At 41.2% G+C, this 20,490-nt stretch overlaps 1 pseudogene; it reads right to left on the bottom strand.

Annotated features, from left to right (window-relative positions):
- Positions 1–18,743: 18,743 nt before the first annotated feature.
- LOC143131801 (alpha-2-macroglobulin-like protein 1) overlaps positions 18,744–20,490 on the bottom strand; it is a 29,916-nt pseudogene continuing 28,169 nt past the window's right edge.

Below are 20,490 nucleotides of genomic sequence, written 5' to 3'. Positions count from 1 at the left end.
TGCTGAACACCTGATTAGGCATGGAAAAAAAAAATACCGTCATATACCGTGAAACCGTCATATACATTTTTGGTGATACCGCCTAGCACTACACGGAACCAAAGACTACACATCCCACCTCCAAAAGGGAACCACAAAGCATCTATTTTCTTATAGTCCTTTATCTCTCAATTGGTTTCCACTACCCCCTCCATCTAATAGATGCCCCCACTAGCCTCGAGGGGTGTGTATACTCACGGCTCTGGTGTTGCTGTGTGTGTGTATGTATACTGACGGCTCTGGCGTGGCTGTGTGTATGTGTGTGTGTGTGTGGGGGGGGGGGTGTATACTCACGGCTCTGGCGTTGCTGTGTGTGTGTATGTATACTGACTGCTCTGGCGTGGCTGTGTGTATGTGTGTGTGTGTGGGGGGGGGGGGGGTGTATACTCACGGCTCTGGTGTTGCTGTGTGTGTGTGTGTGTGTATATATACACTCACGGCTCTGGCGTTGCTGTGGAGGAGCAGAGTGTGTAGAGGCAGAGTAGCAGCCCTCCAGCAATCAGGATCGATCCTAGTGAGGGCCATTCTGCGCTGATTCTCTTAACTGAACACGCTCTTAACTCAGCCTGATGCTCCTGCTGCTGTGCGGACAGAGGGAGAGGGAGGCATGGATGTCCTCGGTGTGCTGGACTTCAGTCTCCACACAAACAAACATTTCCCCACATTACCATGTAGATAGTATGACCTACGACCTTACCATGTAGTTAGTATGACCTACGACTAGGCTTGGGTATCGAATATCGAGTATTGGTTGGAACCGGGACTATCTGAGATTTTTTTTTATTCCCACCCCTATGTTAAATTCCCATAGAGACAGGCAGATTTAGTGTTAGATGGGTGTTATTTCAGTTAGCCTATTAGCTGGTTTGATGCTCATTGAGCTCAATGCAAATCAAACCAGCTAATAGGCTAACTCAAATAACATCATGCCAATCTTAGGTATGGTGAAGGGTATGTGATGATGTGGGGCTATTTTAATTCCAAAGGCCAAGGTAACTTTATCAGGATGCACAGTATTCTGGATCCATGAAATAACTGGCCTTTAAAAATAAAAATCTGCCTGTCTCTATGGGAATTTAACATAGGGGTGGGAATACTTATGAGCCCTGTATTTTAAGGAAGAACATTTATTTATTTATGATACATTATTCATTCACTAAGAAAATTGGCGTCCTTAAAGGTTAGATATTTCCTCATTTTTCACTTAAGGCATTAAGATCAATTTCCAAAAGATGATTTTATATTCCTCTTTTCAGTCAACTTTAGCATGGGTGCCAATACTTTTGGCCATCACTGTATGTGCAGTGCTTCACAATCAGGAGGAAATACTGTATATGTTAAGTTGATCTGTTTGCATCTTTCCAGCGTGTGTTGCTGGCCTAGCCTAGGGAAGAAAATATCTGTCTAAGTTATAATAGCCTACCTGTAATATCTGCCAGCAGCTTGCTTGCCAGCGTTTTCCAGTAGGCTAGGCCTACTTCGCAAAAGTTGTGAAATATAACCGCATATTTTTTGAATGTCGGCAACTGCTACATAAAAAAAAAAATAATAATAAGTGCGTTCATAACACGTGCGTGCTTGAGATGAAACCAGCAGTTTTCAGCAGGATCATGCAAGGAGGACCGGTCTCTTAATTTAAAACAAGTCAATGGTTTTACAATGTTTCAGTCAAGCTTTGGTTGGTTTAGATACAACTGGTATGCAACATATAAAGTAGTAGATTAACTTTAATTTGCTGTGCTGCATATTGGACAATAGATGCACATAGTAAATTATATAAAGTAGGCTTATTAAAATATATAAATAGCTTAGTCTAACTTTGAAAAAAATATTGAAGGGAATCCAGTCCAGTGCACATGTCTTTGGCAAGTAGCCCTAGGCTACTACAGACACAGGTGAAGAAGTCAGCCTCAGCAGTAAGCAAAACCAAATATGTACAGCCAGCTTCAAAAGCAAGCAGCCCAGACCCTAAAATTGGGCATTTATAGCTGTGAAGGTAATTCACACAATTATTTTTCTTGCGCCAAAATATATTTGGTAACTTCTGTAGACATCCAAAATGGGGTGGGGGTTAAAATTAGTAGGAAAAAAAAACTATTGCATAAACAGCCATATATATCTTTTTGCCGTGGTATAGTCTTAATTTTCATTTAGATGTCTTGAAAAGGTCTTAAAAGTCTTTAAATTTGCACTTGGAAAATGTGCAGATACCCTGAGAGAGGCCGTTGGTTAGCTAGCTCATTTAAAATATCCTAAACTTTTTTTGACCCTGCCTTTTAAAAAAATAAAAAATCGGAAACGAGAATCGTTAGGAACCGGAATCGAAATAAGAAATTTGAATTGGAATCGTTCAAATTGAAACGATACCCAACCCTACCTACGACCTTACCATGTAGTTAGTATGACCTACGACCTTTTCCCAGTTCATCAGGGCAACATCAAATAGCAGCAACCACCACATCTTTGATCAACTTTGATGTAACACGATGTAAATACAAACACGATGTTACCCATCTACCTTTTACTAACACAGCATACCAATACATTTGGGATTGCAGTTAGGGTTTTAGGTGTTTTCAACCTTTTTTGAGCCATGGTAGGCTACATTTTATTTTTTTAAAATCCAGCGGCACAACATCAACCAAAAATGTAACAGAATACACAGTGTAATCTCATTTGTTTACAGATCAGTTCAGATTCTGCATTTTTTGCTTTTCAAGTATAGGCCTAGGCCTACTTATCTATCGCTCTCATCGGCCGTCATATTGCTTGAGGCAAACACCTAATGGCCACCTTACAAAAAACAACTTTGACAAGATTTGGGAAAGATTCTTGAAAGATTGTAGTCTTTTAACTAATGCCTGCAATTCAAGCTTTATTCAAAAGACTCCACTCTTAAGAATCTCTCCCAAATGTTGTCAAAGTTGTTTGGGGTGCAAACAATCAGAGTTGGTTGATAATTTGACCATCAACTTCCAAATAGGCATTTTACTTTGAATAGACAATAGCAATACACCATAGGAGTGATTAACGTCAAAAAACATTTGTCACCTTCTAAAGATAGTCCGCTATAGTTACCAAATTCATAGCCAAAGAGCCAGCAGGAAAGACGCATGGATGGCTATAAAAGCTATGCTTTCATTATACAACTAAACACGACAAAATACATTTATAACCTTTGAGCCAGCTCCTTTACTATGTGATCTCAATGGCAATGCAGCGTTTGTTTGCACCTCCAAAAACATGGCGTAGCCTACCTGGTTACCTCGCAAATACCCGTATGTTTGTGTGAAATAATTAACCGATCTAATAAATTCACCGGTTTCAAAAAACCAGAGTCGTGTAGACGGGCCCTTATTGTCTTTGGGCAACACTTGCCGACAATCAGAGACACCTGTTGCTCCATTGGCCTTGATTGTTGCCGCCACCATGATTACGTTCTGGAGCCGAATGCGTATCTAGCTTTCTAATCTAGCTTTCTAATCTATTCTACATTGCAGGCACAGATAGCCTACTCAACAATATCTTAGCCTACTTTGCAACAACTAAATAGTTAATGTTTTAGGACCAATTAAGTGAAATTGGACAATTTCCCGCGGTACACCTGATCTCTCACGGCACACTGGTTGAAAATCACTGAGTTAGGGGGATCATGGTAAATAAGTAGAGCCTCCAATGTGCTTAATGTAATAAACGTGTGTGTGCTGGTAGTGTAATGTTTGTTCACACCTAAGGAAAGAATGAAAGCAATCATACCAATCGGATCCCTGTCAGCGTGTCGTCAGATATCAATAGCTGCGTGGGATGACTTGGCCTATGATCAATACTTTTGTCCCAAAAAGGACCAGGATTGTAACAAAGATACACAAAGGACTTGAATGGCTGACTGGTAGTAGCTTACTTTTTAAAGATTCTGCAGAGATAAAAGCCACAATGGATAAACCGTTGGGTTTTAAATTGTTAAAGCTCGCAAACATAAACTTCTCCATTTGAATCTCCTTGCCCCCACCCCATCTCAACATGTGCGCGATGTTTGCGGAGGGCAGGCTTTGCTGCGCAGTCTGAGGACGCCGAGTTTTAACCAGCATGCAGGTAAACGCCTCCACATCGCCCCTCTTGCGCGGCTGAACACAACGCAACTGTCCCAAACATTTGGACGGATTTAATGTAAATTATAAAGGAAAGAGCTCGTTTGTGGTCCAGATAATGTTAAGATTAATGTTAATGCGTCCATTCCATCTACATATCACAAGTATGAAATCCACAATGTGAATTGTTTTATCAAACTATTTACCGACTTTTCCCGAGTGAGTCTGAAGTAGAGGCTATGCTTTACCTGAGTAGGCTCCAATAACTATGAGGCTGGCGTCGCACCGCGGCAGAGCCTGAAGTTGAACGTGTAGAGAGTCTCACCTGTAGAGAGTGCGGCGTTGGGGAACGGGACCGCGTCTGCCAAGAAATAAGTGTTCGGTGCTGTGCTGCACCTGCGCCACATTAGAAAAACGGAATGTGGGCGTGCTCAGCAACGTCCTTCTCTGCGAGACTTACTGGCTGTCTGATGTGCAAGAAATGTATTCCCTTCACTTGAGAGTGGACGACTTAATGTAAAATGCCACGTGCAGCCAGGGTTGGGTAGTAACGGATTACATGTAACAATCAAGTAACTATAATCAGCCCAGATTACAATAAAAAAAAAAAGTGTAATCAGACTACAGTTACATTGTTGGGGATTACCTGATTACATTTTATCATGCAAACAATGCAACTTTTTTATGATAGCCTATGACAAGCTTCGGGCTTGCCGGTTCGATCCCCGACCAGTAGAAAAAATGTGGCCCACATCCACGGCTGAAGTGCCCTTGAGTAAGGCACCTAACCCCTCACTGATCCCCGAGCGCCGCTCCAGACAGCTCACTGCTCCGGGTTAGTATGTGCTTCACCTCACTGTGTGCTCATTGTGTGCTTCATCTCACTGTGTGTTCACTGTGTGCTCTGTGTGCTTCACTAATTTACGGATTGGGAGACCAAATTTCCCTCACGGGATCAAAAGAGTATCTATACTTATTACTAACTTATTTACTATTGGGGCAGGTCTCTCGGCACACTGCCTGATATTTTCCTCCTAATCTTAATGTAGCCTCTTGTTTTAGTGTTACCGTTTACTCTGAGAAAGTCAGCAGATCCCCCTGGTTGAAAAACATCCCAAAGGAATAATTTTCTCAGCCCCACAATTGAAATGGACATGGTGTCATTCAATCTCAGGCCATGTCCCTGGGTCAAAAAAAATCCAGCGAAAGCTAAATTCATTGTCCAGGTGTGCCCTTATAAAGGTTAAGCTGAGTTGTGCATGTTTGGAGAATAGTGATCGATCCATGATCACATCCATGATGACTAAGTGATCAATTTTGGGATGGGGTGAAAATTTCAACCACCAAAACATCACCCCCAAAGTGGAGAATAGCTATAGAAATGTAGGCCTATTAGTTTTGGGTGTTTTTCAGACAATGGGACCTGGTGATCTCAAAGTAAATGGTAACACTAACACAAGGGGCTACATTAAGATTTTTGGAGGAAAAGATCAGTTAATTCACACAGGAATGCTTTACTCAGAGCAAAGAGATTTCTTAGATGTAATGAAATAATAAAGAGAAAAATAAAATGAGAATTCTTTCATCAATTCAGTGGTGGTGTCTTTTACTTAAAGGACTTATTTACGGATGATTGGGAGTACATACGTTGAGTTGACATCAAAATCATGTCATTAGGATGTGTTTTGAGAAAGTTCGATTTTACCGTTTTTAGTCAAAACTCGTTAGCGTGGAAGTGAGAAGGGCATATTATTTCGCCGCTACAAAACGCTATTTTTATACCTCTTCTACAGTTCCAAACAACATTACACTTACGTGGTAGTGAGTAGAGGGTCCCTAAAGCCAAACCGAAGTATCCCGAGGTCTTTATGTGGTCGGATAGAGAGTCCAGAATGAATTTCATCAAGCCAGTACCTTTCCGGAAATGTTGCCATCTTTGCTGCCATCTTTGCTGCCATCTTTAGGGGAAAGTCCGTAGGAGTCGATCGCCAAGTGTGGAGTAACACGCTCTGGAAATTCACAATTTCGTCGCCGTTTAAAAAAAAAAAAAAAAACATAGTCCAGACCATACAACTTCATTTCAATTTCAAAAGAAATACTGGACTATGTTTTTTTGTTTTTTTTTAAACGGCGACGAAATTGTGAATTTGCAAAGATGTTATCGCGGGCCGCCAGAAATGTTTCCGCGGGCCGCCATTGGCCCCGGGCCGCACTTTGAGAACCTATGGTTTAAAGTTAAACACTCAAACTTTTCAGCTAGCCGACAGGCCAACTGCTAAATATGTTCAGACATTGGATTTCATTGTAAACCTAGCCAGGCAGGCAGCTAGGCTACATGCTGCAACACAGGTATGAAATGTATTTGTTTTGCAGAGCACTCAATTGCGAGGGAATAATTGTGCATTGTAACTAAGGGATGCACCACCAACAACCAAAAGACATTACAGGATTAGGTCTAGGAGTCCTCTCATCTTCTTTTAAGCTGTCCCAGACTTAGGTGCTGCATTTAGGGTTAAAATGCTTCGTGAATTACTCTTACGGCTCGTGTCCATTATCGCGGCAAAGCCCACCGCGCCGCACATAGCCCACCGCGCCGCACATAGCCCATTGATTTCCTATGGAGAGCGGCAAGGCGTGGTTTACGCTTCTGCAATGCACCTTGGGAAGGCGGCGCGGCCATTCGAGGCGGCGCGTCAGGAAGTTTGGCTCAGCTGAACTTTATGCAAATGAGAGCGGTTAACGCGAGGCGGTTAGCCAATTAAAGTACATCTTCAGTAAACAAGTTCTGTCCTTTGCTCTAGTCTTCCGGTCCGGAACAATAGCCTGCCAGAAAGATTTGTTTCGCCTGATAATCGTGTAGGTTTTATGAAAATATATTAAGCTATATAGTGGCGAAGAAGTTAAGTTTAGAACAAGTTCGCCACTGCACCCTATCAAAAAAGACCTTGTTGGCAACTTGAACCAAGACATGACATTCTAAAGTGCATCGTCACTCGTCAAAAGTCTATTCAAATTTAGTAGGATGTCCAGTTCACATTGGGAGGAGTTTCGCTATCAAAAGTGGAGCGCATGGCGTAACAAGGTGTTCCTAGGTCTTTTAATCAGTCATATGGGTGTGTTTGGGGCGTAACATCATGTTAAACCAATGAGAATGACATCTGTCATTCCCTTTAACGGCGCAACGCGCGATATGTCAAATAAATGCATCGGTATTTTGGCATTCAAAGGCGCATTTGAAGGTGGCTGCTTGCGAGACCGTATAGAATAGTCATTCTTAAACCATGCTAAAACCTAGCATAGCCCTCACGCATTTGCACTCGTCTATTTGAACTCATTGGCAAAGTAAAAAGTAAAAACTAACTTCACCAAGGAGTCAGTCAACGACAAGACAGTTATATGCAGTTACTGTCACTATTGACTGACAATGGGTTACCACCGAAAACATAGGCTGGAAAAAGCAACACTTACCCTAATATTGCTCAAATGACTGAAAAAACAACATTTATCCTGCAGAGGAGTTGCTTATATCTCGTGACAGTGCGTCTTCAGCTGTGCTCCATACGTGTCTCTCGCCTCTCCCCTAATCACTTTTAACCGTCATTACCAATTTGCAAATGATGGTGAATAACTACTCATTATGAGATGTACAGTATTTCGTAATATCTTTGTTCTAATTATGTTTCCCATTGTAATCGTGCAATTTGTAATGCTTTGCATGGACGTGCGCTGGTGTGCGTTCATGAATGATAGAAGGATGGTGCGTGCACCTGCCAATATGACTGTTGACATGCGCTCTTAAAATAGCATATGAACAACTCGCCATTGACTTCTGACCAGGTTTAGGTGGTGTATGATAGCGAATTTTAGACAACGCGCTAGGTCCCTCCCTAGGTTGTTAATTGCCACACCCCTGGGCGCAATGCTTAAAAAATAAACGTGCAAAATACCGAATTCAACTTTCCGTGGGTGAATAACGAGTATTACGCCATGCGCTGGTGGCCCAAAATACAGCTCAGAATGTGCTTTGGAGGAACATGTCAGTGATATTTCTGAGTGTTTCAATAAAATATGTTAACAGTAGTAGGCTACCTCCACTTTAGTAGCCTACGTTAGCTGGCATTGTGTAATAAAAACAACTTGAAAAGCATACACTTTAGCCTATACACGCCCACAAGCGGCGACGGGAGGGAGGGCTAGGCGTCTGCAAGCGTCTACGCGCCGCAATAATGGACACGAGCTGTGAGTCAAAAAAATTAGGAGTCCTAAAGTTAGGCCTACGAGTGACACGCCCATTATTTTTTAGAGAATGTCTAATTGGCCTTATTCACCCGGCGGCCAGAACGAGGCTACAGGGTACACTTGCCACTACGCCTCAGTCCAGCAGATGGTGCTATTACACCTCAGTCCAGCAGATGGTGGTAATGCACTCTGTTTGCAAACTGGCAAGTGTAGCCGCCGCCGGCTGGGTGAATAAGGCGAAACTTCCGGTTTCTGAACTGGTTGCAGTTCCTTCTCTGGTTCCACGTGAGGGCGCTCGTCCACGAGTGCAGAATGAATGGAGGTCTATGGAGCTGTACCCCTCAAAATCCACTTTTCTCGGGATATGAAATCATTTTTTGTTATATTTCGGGGGGGCAAATAAAATAGGCCTACACACTGTTGACTATTATATTGTTTAAAGTCACTTAATTGTTCTAAAACGCCTTTCAAACGTGTTAATGATGTCATTCATTAGCACAATGCTAGCGTGTTATGGGCAACAACGACCCAACCTGTAAGAAATAGAAAGGACAAGTACTTTCGACCTATAACCCATGTTGTTGTAAAAACTACAATCAAATCTGAGATTTCTCAACGACAATCAGGTGAAGGAGACACATTTAGCTGTCTAGCTCCATAGACTCCCATTCATTTTTCACTCATGGCGATCATCCCCAGTGGAACTCTGGTGGAACTAGATAGATAGATAGATATATACTTTATTGATCCCCAAGGGGAAATTCAAGAAATTCAAAACTGCAACCAAAATTCAGTACAATGGGACTTAATAGGGAGTGGCCAGGCTCTCCGTAGATGGGCTCTGTTTTAGCCTTAAAATTCTTTGTGAATTACGGGCCCTGCTGGACTGAGAAATGAGCTTGCAGGAGTTAATTTGTCTCTGGTGCCAGACACAAAACACAGGGGCACATGGGGAGGAAAAGTAACCTCATCGCCCCCTACTGGTTGCGTTCCTACAGTTTGGCAAAATTAATGGGATTTTTGCTGTCTATGGATTTTCCATAGCTCGTTTTTTAGAAAAAATCTTTAGGAACGTCATCTCTTACGTGTATGTCACTTAATATTGATTTCTATACAAACCAAGACGGCGGATTCCTAAAGAGCGCAAGAACCCACACCATAAGTTTATCTAAATTAGCTATGTACCAAAAATTACATTTTACCGTGACTCGAAGAGCTGTAAACAGTGTTGTAAGGCTGCGTACAAATCCACTTGGAGCTCCAGTGGAATTTTGAATTGCGATGACGAGAATTCTCGGGCTAACCGTTGATGTGCAGCGAGAAAGGTTGGGAATAAGTACCCACCAGCCCAGCACTAAACTCCAAGCGTGGTAAACAAAATCAGATATTTCAGGCAGTAAAAGCCCCGGTAAGAACTAAACTAGATTTTGTTCAAATCTACACATGTATGGCTACTGAAAAATGTAAGGTTCATTTAACAAATGTTATTTTGAAGTATTAAAAAACATTGTTGTTTTAGAATTTTCGAACGAAATGGTTGGTAATTAGCACGTTTACGATAGGCATCTCGGTCCCCATGGGAAAGTTAGCGGAATGGCTTCCATATGATATGCATTGGGGTCACCACTGTTGCTTCTGGTGATCATACTTTATTTTTAGGACCAGTATGATTTGTTTCGAGTTTGTAACATGGTAGAGTTTATCTGTAGCCTATTTCTACTCAGCTCCCTCTACAGAGTTTATACTGTATTTCTACTCAGCTCCCCTATAGACCTTTTACTGTATTTCTACTCAGCGCCCCCTATAGACCTTATACTGTATTTCTACTCAGCGCCCCTATAGACCTTATACTGTATTTCTACTTAGCTCCCCCTATAGACCTTATACTGTATTTCTACTTAGCGCCCCCTATAAAGCGTATTCTGTATTTCTACTTAGCGCCCCCTATAGAGCGTATCTGTATTTCTACTTAGCGCCCCCTATAGAGCTTATACTGTATTTCTTGATGATTATCCCTTTAATTGTTGTTGCTCATTCTGCTGCTCTATACACTCTTCAGTTCAAATGTGGCACCCGAGGCCTTTATCCAATCATATTCAGCCCTCTGATTAGTTTGAGTGCCATGTGACCAACAGGCCCCGCCTCTCATACCCTTTAGAATGTTCAGGGGACTTCTAGAGATGGAACTGAATAAGAATGTTGTGTCCAGCGAAGGGCCTCAGTAATGTAACTAATGTTGCTACATGAGAATGCTGTGTCCAGCGGAGGGCCTCAGTAATGTAACTAATGTTGCTACATGAGAATGCTGTGTCCAGCTGTGGGTACAGCAGCAAAGCAGTTATTGGATTTCCAACCTCTAGGGAATAAGATGCACCAACAGCTCCTAGCCCTCAGACTGGGTCCATAATGACTTGTGGTATGTCCATAGGGTTGTGTAGCCTGGGTCCATAATGACCTGTGGTATGTCCACAGGGTTGTGTAGCCTTGGTCCATAATGACCTGTGGTATGTCCATAGGGTTGTGTAGCCTGGGTCCATAATGACCTGTGGTATGTCCATAGGGTTGTGTGAGGGCCCCAGGATATTCTCTCCGTGGTCGTGTTGACCCCGTGCCTCAGTGGTCGTGTTGACCCTGTGCCTCCCTGGGCAGCACCTGAGCTCACCTGTGCCCTTGGGGTCACGGAGGAAGGCGGGGCTTCACACAGCGTCCATCTCAGATGGCGTACTTCCGTCAGTACACTGTGTGCTAGCTCGCATAGCGTATGAACTTCAACAAGATAGCGTAGACTTCAATCAAACACCAACTCGTGCACTTAACAGAAATGTCAATCACATTTAGATATAACTTTATTGGTGTCCTCTATTCAACAGTGACATAGTCGTACTGTGTTCTAACTTGTGTGTACACCTGTAAACCCGAGCGCCACTGTAGCAGGCAGCTCACTGCGCCGGGATTAGGGGGCAGTCGTGGCCTACTGGTTAGCGCTTCGGACTTGTAACCGGAGGGTTGCCGGTTCGAACCCCGACCAGTAGGCACGGCTGAAGTGCCCTTGAGCAAGGCACCCAACCCCACCCAACTGCTCCCCGAGCGCCGCTGTTGTTGCAGGCAGCTCACTGCGCCGAGCGTGTTTCACTAATTCACGGATTGGGATAAATGCAGAGACCAAATTTCCCTCACGGGATCAAAAGAGTATATACACTTATACAGGGATCAAAAGAGTATGTATACTAGAGTATGTATACTTATACAGGGATCAAAAGAGTATATATACTTATACAGGGATCAAAAGAGTATATATACTTGTACAGGGATCAAAAGAGTATATATACTTATACTTATACAGGGTCAAAAGAGTATACGTATACTTATGTAGGGATCAAAAGAGTATATATACTTATACAGGGATCAAAAGAGTATATATACTTATACTTATACAGGGATCAAAAGAGTATATATACTTATACAGGGATCAAAAGAGTATATATACTTATACAGGGATCAAAAGAGTATATATACATGTACAGGGATCAAAAGAGTATATATACTTATACTTATGTAGGGATCAAAAGAGTATATATACTTATACTTATACAGGGATCAAAAGAGTATATATACTTGTACAGGAATCAAAAGAGTATATATACTTATACTTATACAGGGATCAAAAGAGTATATATACTTATACAGGGATCAAAAGAGTATATATACTTATACTTATACAGGGATCAAAAGAGTATATATACTTATACAGGGATCAAAAGAGTATATATACTTATACAGGGATCAAAAGAGTATATATACTTATACTTATACAGGGATCAAAAGAGTATATATACTTATACTTATACAGGGATCAAAAGAGTATATATACTTATACAGGGATCAAAAGAGTATATATACTTATACAGGGATCAAAAGAGTATATATACTTATACAGGGATCAAAAGAGTATATATACTTATACAGGGATCAAAAGAGTATATATACTTATACTTATACAGGGATCAAAAGAGTATATATACTTATACTTATGTAGGGATCAAAAGAGTATATATACTTATACAGGGATCAAAAGAGTATATATACTTATACAGGGATCAAAAGAGTATATATACTTATACTTATGTAGGGATCAAAAGAGTATATATACTTATACAGGGATCAAAAGAGTATATATACTTATACAGGGATCAAAAGAGTATATATACTTATACAGGGATCAAAAGAGTATATATACTTATACTTATGTAGGGATCAAAAGAGTATATATACTTATACAGGGATCAAAAGAGTATATATACTTCTACAGGGATCAAAAGAGTATATATACTTATACAGGGATCAAAAGAGTATATATACTTATACAGGGATCAAAAGAGTATATATACTTATGTAGGGATCAAAAGAGTATATATACTTATACAGGGATCAAAAGAGTATATATACTTATACAGGGATCAAAAGAGTATACATACTTATACAGGGATCAAAAGAGTATATATACTTATACAGGGATCAAAAGAGTATATATACTTATACTTATACAGGGATCAAAAGAGTATATATACTTATACAGGGATCAAAAGAGTATATATACTTATACAGGGATCAAAAGAGTATATATACTTCTACAGGGATCAAAAGAGTATACATACGTATACTTATGTAGGGATCAAAAGAGTATATATACTTATACAGGGATCAAAAGAGTATACATACGTATACTTATGTAGGGATCAAAAGAGTATATATACTTATACAGGGATCAAAAGAGTATATATACTTATACAGGGATCAAAAGAGTATATATACTTATGTAGGGATCAAAAGAGTATATATACTTATACTTATACAGGGATCAAAAGAGTATATATACTTATACAGGGATCAAAAGAGTATATATACTTATGTAGGGATCAAAAGAGTATATATACTTATGTAGGGATCAAAAGAGTATATATACTTATGTAGGGATCAAAAGAGTATATATACTTATGTAGGGATCAAAAGAGTATATATACTTATACAGGGATCAAAAGAGTATATATACTTATGTAGGGATCAAAAGAGTATATATACTTCTACAGGGATCAAAAGAGTATATATACTTATACAGGGATCAAAAGAGTATATATACTTCTACAGGGATCAAAAGAGTATATATACTTATACAGGGATCAAAAGAGTATATATACTTATACAGGGATCAAAAGAGTATATATACTTATACAGGGATCAAAAGAGTATATATACTTATACAGGGATCAAAAGAGTATATATACTTCTACAGGGATCAAAAGAGTATATATACTTCTACAGGGATCAAAAGAGTATATATACTTCTACAGGGATCAAAAGAGTATATATACTTATACAGGGATCAAAAGAGTATATATACTTATACAGGGATCAAAAGAGTATACTTCTACTGTAAAGTGTGTTTCCCACTGCTGCTGCTCCAGCTTCCACCGCAATCACCACAAGTTTGAAAACGCTCCTCCTCCTCTGCTCTGTGGCCAAGATGGCAGCCGTTGAGGGCAAAAAATGTCCATTCCACACTCAACTTTTTGACAGTTATGAGGGCACCATCTAGGCAGAGGCGCACCTTGTCAACAGGCAAACCAAGCAACTGCTTGGAGCCCCGAGCCGCTAGGGGGCCCCTGACCTGGTCTCAAGGTGTTTGCCGGTGGGACAAGCGAGATTTTGCATGCTCCTGTCCTGTTGTAGGCTACAAACAGTACATCTGTACATGTAGGCCCTAGGCTATGATCTGTGTTCAAAAGAGTTCAAAGAATCCACACATATTTAGGCTACTGTGGTAAACGTCAATCGAGGGTGCAGTGATGACGTATCAACATCGGAATTTGACATTTACTCAATGAAGTTATACAGTAGGCTAATGTTAATTGGCAGAAAGATTGAACATGGTTTGCTACATCTATACGACAATATACTTCAGCTAGCTAGCGACAGTTACAACTAGTTAAGCAAGGAGATGGTTAAGTTTATGTTTGTATTAGGGCTGTCAGCATAACGTGTTAGTATGAGTATGAGTAAGGATCAATCATACACCTTCATTTTTTTAATCACATTAATTTGTGCCGCCAAAGATTTTTAATTTTACACCGTCACTTCTGTTATCAACAATTCTCTTTGGCTGCCAATATTTTGACTCTTTGATGCATCGTTTTATCCTCAAACTGACACAGACACCCAGCAGGCTAGGCTATACTTCTGTCTGCCTTCCTCCTGTAAGCCTTAGCCTAGTCATGAAGATAATAAACACTAACGCAGTTCTGAACTCCCGGTCAGCTGAATGGGCGTTATACTTTTAAAAAATAAATAAAATCCCTGTCGGCTCAGTCGACATGGAATTAAAATATTGTAATGATCTGAGCCTAGCTGTTATGACTGTACTCCCATAATGCTGTGCGTGTGTGTGTGTGTGTAATGTTGATGTTGGTTTTAGTATGAGTAATGGCGTTTACCTTGTCATGTATGTGTTAGCTGGTATAGTCTTTCTTTATGTTGTACCTCATGTGTTTACCCCGTGTATTGTATGTGACTACCCTGTTTGTGTATCGTGCTTGTTTAATTGACCTCCCTTGTGTTGCCTGTTTAATGACGTTCGTGTGTTTTGGTGCGTAACCAATAAAGACCATTTTGAGACAACCTAGCAGTTAGTTACAATATCATTGACACACCTCGAGTTAAACTATAATCTACGACATGGGTCGGCAACAGGCGGCCAAAGCTGCCGCCACTGATATTGTTTGGCCCAGTCAAATTATTCTGGCAGTCCTAATTTTTAAAATATTTCATTTTACGATATTGATTTACAAATAGCCTATTCACCAATCAGACTGTGAGTTGGTGCTTAACAAATATGAGAAAGAACACCAGGGGCCTCATTTATAAAGCGTTCTTACGCACAGATTTGATCTTAGACGGTGCGTACGCTCAAATCCATGCCAACGCTCAGATTTATAAAAACCGTCTTTGACGTGGAAAAGTGCTTATCTCCACGTCAGGTTCAAACTTGACGTACGACCATTTCCTTGTGGTAATGCCGGGGTACTGCAAGTAATCTGAGGTCTAAGTGTTTTTCAAAATTCCAAGACCAACGATTTCATGTCTTTCTTTGCCATATGCATGATCAATATCAGAAGATTTTTAACGACGTTTTTGGACGCAGCTTATTGTTTCATGGTTTGGCATAAAACTGCTAATGAGAACTATAGCCCACTTAAGAAAGTGAAAAGACGTATAGCTTACTTATTTCACAATATCTAAAAAAAAAAAACACCAAGACCTACGATGGAATAATTGAAACATTCTTACAGGTGATCTAGTATATTTAGTGTTTTCACCAATCTAATATTGACCATCAAATGTCCAATTGCCCTCGTTTAGGAGAGGAAGGCATTCGAACAGTTTGATAATGTTGGAGGTTATTGTGCAGTATTGGGAATATAGGATAGTATTTGATCATACAGTTTTGAATGTTAAAAGTGAATAAACTTTTTTGAGAGGTGGATAAACTCTAATAAGAGGTGGGTAGGCCTAAACTCTATTTATGAAATTTCAGAGGTGGATAAACTGCGTTTACTCGCGTTTAGCCTCCACTACATCCTAATTTGCGCTTCGTAACAAAAAGGTAATATTTGACTGTAAGCTATACAATGTAGGCTATCGATATTTTATATCATATATAGCCTACACAACCAAGGGACGGAAGTTATCCTCTGAAAGCAGGGCATCTTCATATTTAGTGTTGCGTCGGAGTTGCGTAAAGAGGTGCAGAGCGCGCACCTGTTTGCTTTTTTTGACTGGCAGTGCCCAAGATCAGATGACAATACGTGAGCTGAATAATGTAGGATAAAATATAAAGGTAAGCCTAAAGCAAACAATAAAGGACAATGTTTAAGCCATTGGACATTATTGAAAGAAAATGATAGCAAAGATATGCAGAATGAATGAAAAATGACCGGCGAACTAGGCTACTTTTTCAGCAAAAACATAGCCTACCCTAAAAGAAACGTTAAGCCTACATGACATATCACGCTTATAATTTAGTCCTCTGTTTTGTAGGCTAAATCAGCATATTACCCTGGGTCATATTGGATACGTAGCCTACCGTACCATAACGTACAGGATTATATAGGCCTAGAGGTCTTTCCTTCATAGGCCTACCCTTTTTTTTTCTACAAAGTAGGCCTAAACATACGAAATGTTGATTATTCACATTCCTGCAAGCAAAAGGAATGAAAGCGAGCACAGGACAATAGACATGGATGCATACGATCTCTTTCCAGAAAGCTTTGCTGGAAAAAACATAATTAGGTAAGCTATTCGAACTGACGCATATAGGCTAGTTAACATCAGATGGCAAAGGCTAGGCCTATACAATGTTTTCAATATATAATTTTACATAAGCTACAGCTTTTAGGCCATTGATTTCATTAACACATATGCTAATGATATTGATGAGGGGGTGTTTACAAGGCGGAGACCTAAAACCATCCGGCTGCGCACAAGTTGACGTTCATTTGTGATTTATAATGGGCACATCTGGAAGGGTGGCGTACGCACGTTTTTTTGTGCGTACGTTCGTTTTCTCTGAATCACATGTACGATCATTTCATGTACATGATCTAAGATCAAATGAAGGATGGTTTCTACGCAACCCTTTTATAAATGAGGCCCCAGATCGCACTGGATCCTGTTAGCTCTGCATAGCCCTCGGCCAGCGCTTCAATATTGCGCCTCTGTGCTTGTTTGGAGCAAATAGCTGCGTTTTGTAGTGTGGTATGATATTTATCGTGACAGCGTTTTTGCATATCTGATACACAGGTTTTGCATTTGTGAAACCGGGTAAGATGAACGCAATTTTTTCTTTCCATTCCTGTTTATAGGCCCAGCTATTTCCATTCCTGTTTATAGGCCCAGCTATTTCCATTCCTGTTTATAGGCCCAGCTATTTTTCTCCAGCTCCAACTCCTTTAGCTCGCTTCTCACTCTGCATGCTAATAATTCTTGTAAGCAAACAATACACATTGTAACATTGTCAGGAGATGGGTCAACCAAGTAGCTTATTTAAGAATAAAAGATAAACTTCTTTGGATAAAGTCTTTCATGTTTGGAACATTTGGATTTTATTTAATAAATTTTCCGTTGGCATCAGATTATTTATAGCCTAACATAATGGTGATGAACACTGGTCGGTAGGGCCCCCTTGAAATTTTTGCTTGTGGCCCCCAGACTCTAGAATCGCCTCTGCATCTAGGGACTACTGTAGCTGTGCACTGTGTGTCGTCGAAATTTTCTGTGGACTCATTAGTATAGAAGTACCCCAGGTTACAAATAAAGATGTGAATGCACTCATGGGCTCATTAGTATAGAAGGTTAAACATAAAGATCCAGGTTAAAAGGAGTTGTACCAAGTACAATGGGAAGGAGTAGATTTGCTGTTAATGTGTTTCTTCTTAAACCTAGGAACCACAGCTTGAAGAAAATACCAAATCACTGCAAACATTGCCATGTCACGTGACGTCAAAGCCACTTCTCAGCAGCGCGGCACACTTGCCCTCTTCTCAACCACTTCTATTAAGCTAAAGTTGCAAGGCAAATTTAAAATCATAATAAAAACCACCTGTCCGTAGCGGGAGCTGCTACTGATCCATTTTGAGATCTCCTCAAGTCCCTGATGATCACCACTTGTGGATATTATGGGTTTTTTTTATCAGGATGCCGTGAACCCATATATAACAATGTTCCTTGTTTCATGATATTGTTTTCAACCATATTCCTTCATAAAATGACAATGCTGAGCTCTACATCCCTGTTGTTAACCAGTTTGTTTGACCACCCTATGATGGTTGACCTGCTAGACCAGCAAAACTCTTGCGAAAACATACCTTCGGCTGGTTTTCCCAGCTTATGATGGTAATTCAGCTGGTTTTGCTTGTCGTACCACCTCAAGCTGGTCATTTTAGCTGGTGTTGCTGGTCTACAGTGCTGGTTTAACTGGCCATTCCAGCTTATGTTGGTCATTCTAGCAAACCAGCATGACCGGCTTGACAGGCTGGTCACCAGCATGACCATCTTGCACCAGCTGTATCCCACAAGACAGGCTGGTCACACCAGCATGAGCAGCTTCCTCCGATGGTCACGCCAGCATATCCAGCTGGTGGCCCAACCAGCTACACCAGCAAAGACCAGCAATAGCTGGAAGAAAACCAGCAAAGACCAGCATAAGCTGGTTTCTAGCTGTTTTTTTCAGCAGGGATGTACGGTAATATTGTTTTTCATATTCTTTCATAAACATATAGTCTTCAACTGACAATCCTCCGAACAGTATGAACATGAGACAAATGCTAGGATTGCAGTATTTATTACAGATATACAATCTCAAAAACATCATGTCAACACATCAGCAAGTTAAAGGGTTGAAATGTCAAAATAATTTCCACTTAATGACCTCTTCCTTCAGCTGTCCCCTGACCTGCACAAGGGGAGGACACACACACACACACACACACACACACACACACACACACACACACACACGTTAAATAGAATATTGGGACCTGTTGTGGTGATTGTTCTTTAGAGGACTCGGCAGACTAACTGACCTGCACAAGGGGAGGAGTACTCAGCCTCAGCTTGGTCACCTGATTGAGAGAGAGAGAGATTTCATTGGTCAGGGGCTTACTAGCACTGCTGTATCCATGGCAATGTAATTATACATATATGTAATGCTGGTCTTGGTCTATGGAGTCTTACTGGTCTGGTAGTAGTCATACACCTTGACCCCTGCTGGCTTCAGGTTGGTGACTGGCAGATCCTGTCGGATGGTCAGTTCGCAGTGAACAGGTATATCCTTTGGAACCTGTTTGGAAATCAAAAGAAACACATCACATCAGATGGACAGAGCGCAAGTAGGTGCAGCATGTTTCAGTGAAAACCAGGATTCTTACAGATGGCCTTACCTCTGACAGATACACAAGGATGTGGTCATCTTTGCTGTCGACTCGGTCCACAAACCTGCTGCCCTGAAGCTGTTAAAACACAAGAACATTATGGATGGTGCACACACACACCAACACAGCCTCCATCAGCAACATTATGGATGGTGCACACAGCCTCCATCAGCAACATTATGGATGGTGCACATACACAACAACACAGCCTCAATCAGCAACATTATGGATGGTGCACACACACCAACACAGCCTCCATCAGCAACATTATGGATGGTGCACACACACCAACACAGCCTCCATCAGTAACATTATGGATGGTGCACACAGAGCAACACAGCCTCCATCAGTAACATTATGGATGGTGCACACAGAGCAACAGATGTAGGAGGGACATTGGACAACTTACTTTTTCAGTGTCAGCAGTGAACCCAGATAAGATTTTCACATCTATTATCGCCATGTTGGTGCTCTGCAGTGGTCCGTTATATCTGCACAAGAAAGGAGGAATAACTATTAGAACAGATGTGTATCTGCACAAGAAAAGAGGAATAACTATTAGAACAGATGTGTATCTGCACAAGAAAGGAGGAATAACTATTAGAACGGATGCGGTCAGACTAGTTCAGTCAAAGAGAACAGAAGCAGGCGTTGCATGGCGCTCCATACTGGACTGTGATGTGGAGGCTGAAGGCCTGCTGCCCATCGGCCTTGTTGCACTGTCCCTCAGTCAGAGGCTTGGCTTGAGTCGTAATGCTCAGGGTTGAATGTTTACTGGGAGTGGGGATGTTGTAGAAGAGCGCGACCTGTTACAGAAGAGATGTGAAGAAATGTCACGGACAGAGTATCCATCATCAATAGTTTAGAAACAGAGGAGAAGTTCTTTTCCACTGACCCCCACAGAAGCGCATGCAGAGCCCTTCACGTCCACTCTGTACTTCCCAGGAACGTGGCGCAGCGCCCCCTCCTGGTACAGCAGTGTGTTGAGCTGGTTCACATCAAACTGGTGTGTGTCGCCCCCTGCTGACCGCACGGTCACTGTGCTGGACCCATGTGGGCTGAAGACCTTGGTGGCGTACAGAGCCAGAGCCTGCAGCGCCACCACCGTGTCCTGAGAGAACACACATCCAGCCGTCAGCACA

The sequence above is a fragment of the Alosa pseudoharengus genome, unplaced genomic scaffold (assembly GCF_046254945.1).
Source record: "Alosa pseudoharengus isolate Yale_2024_CS ecotype anadromous, Long Island Sound unplaced genomic scaffold, YU_APseudo_1.1 YU_APseudo_1.1_scf_18, whole genome shotgun sequence".
Taxonomy (NCBI): Eukaryota; Metazoa; Chordata; class Actinopteri; order Clupeiformes; family Clupeidae; genus Alosa; species Alosa pseudoharengus.
This window is presented reverse-complemented; position numbering and strand designations above follow the sequence as displayed.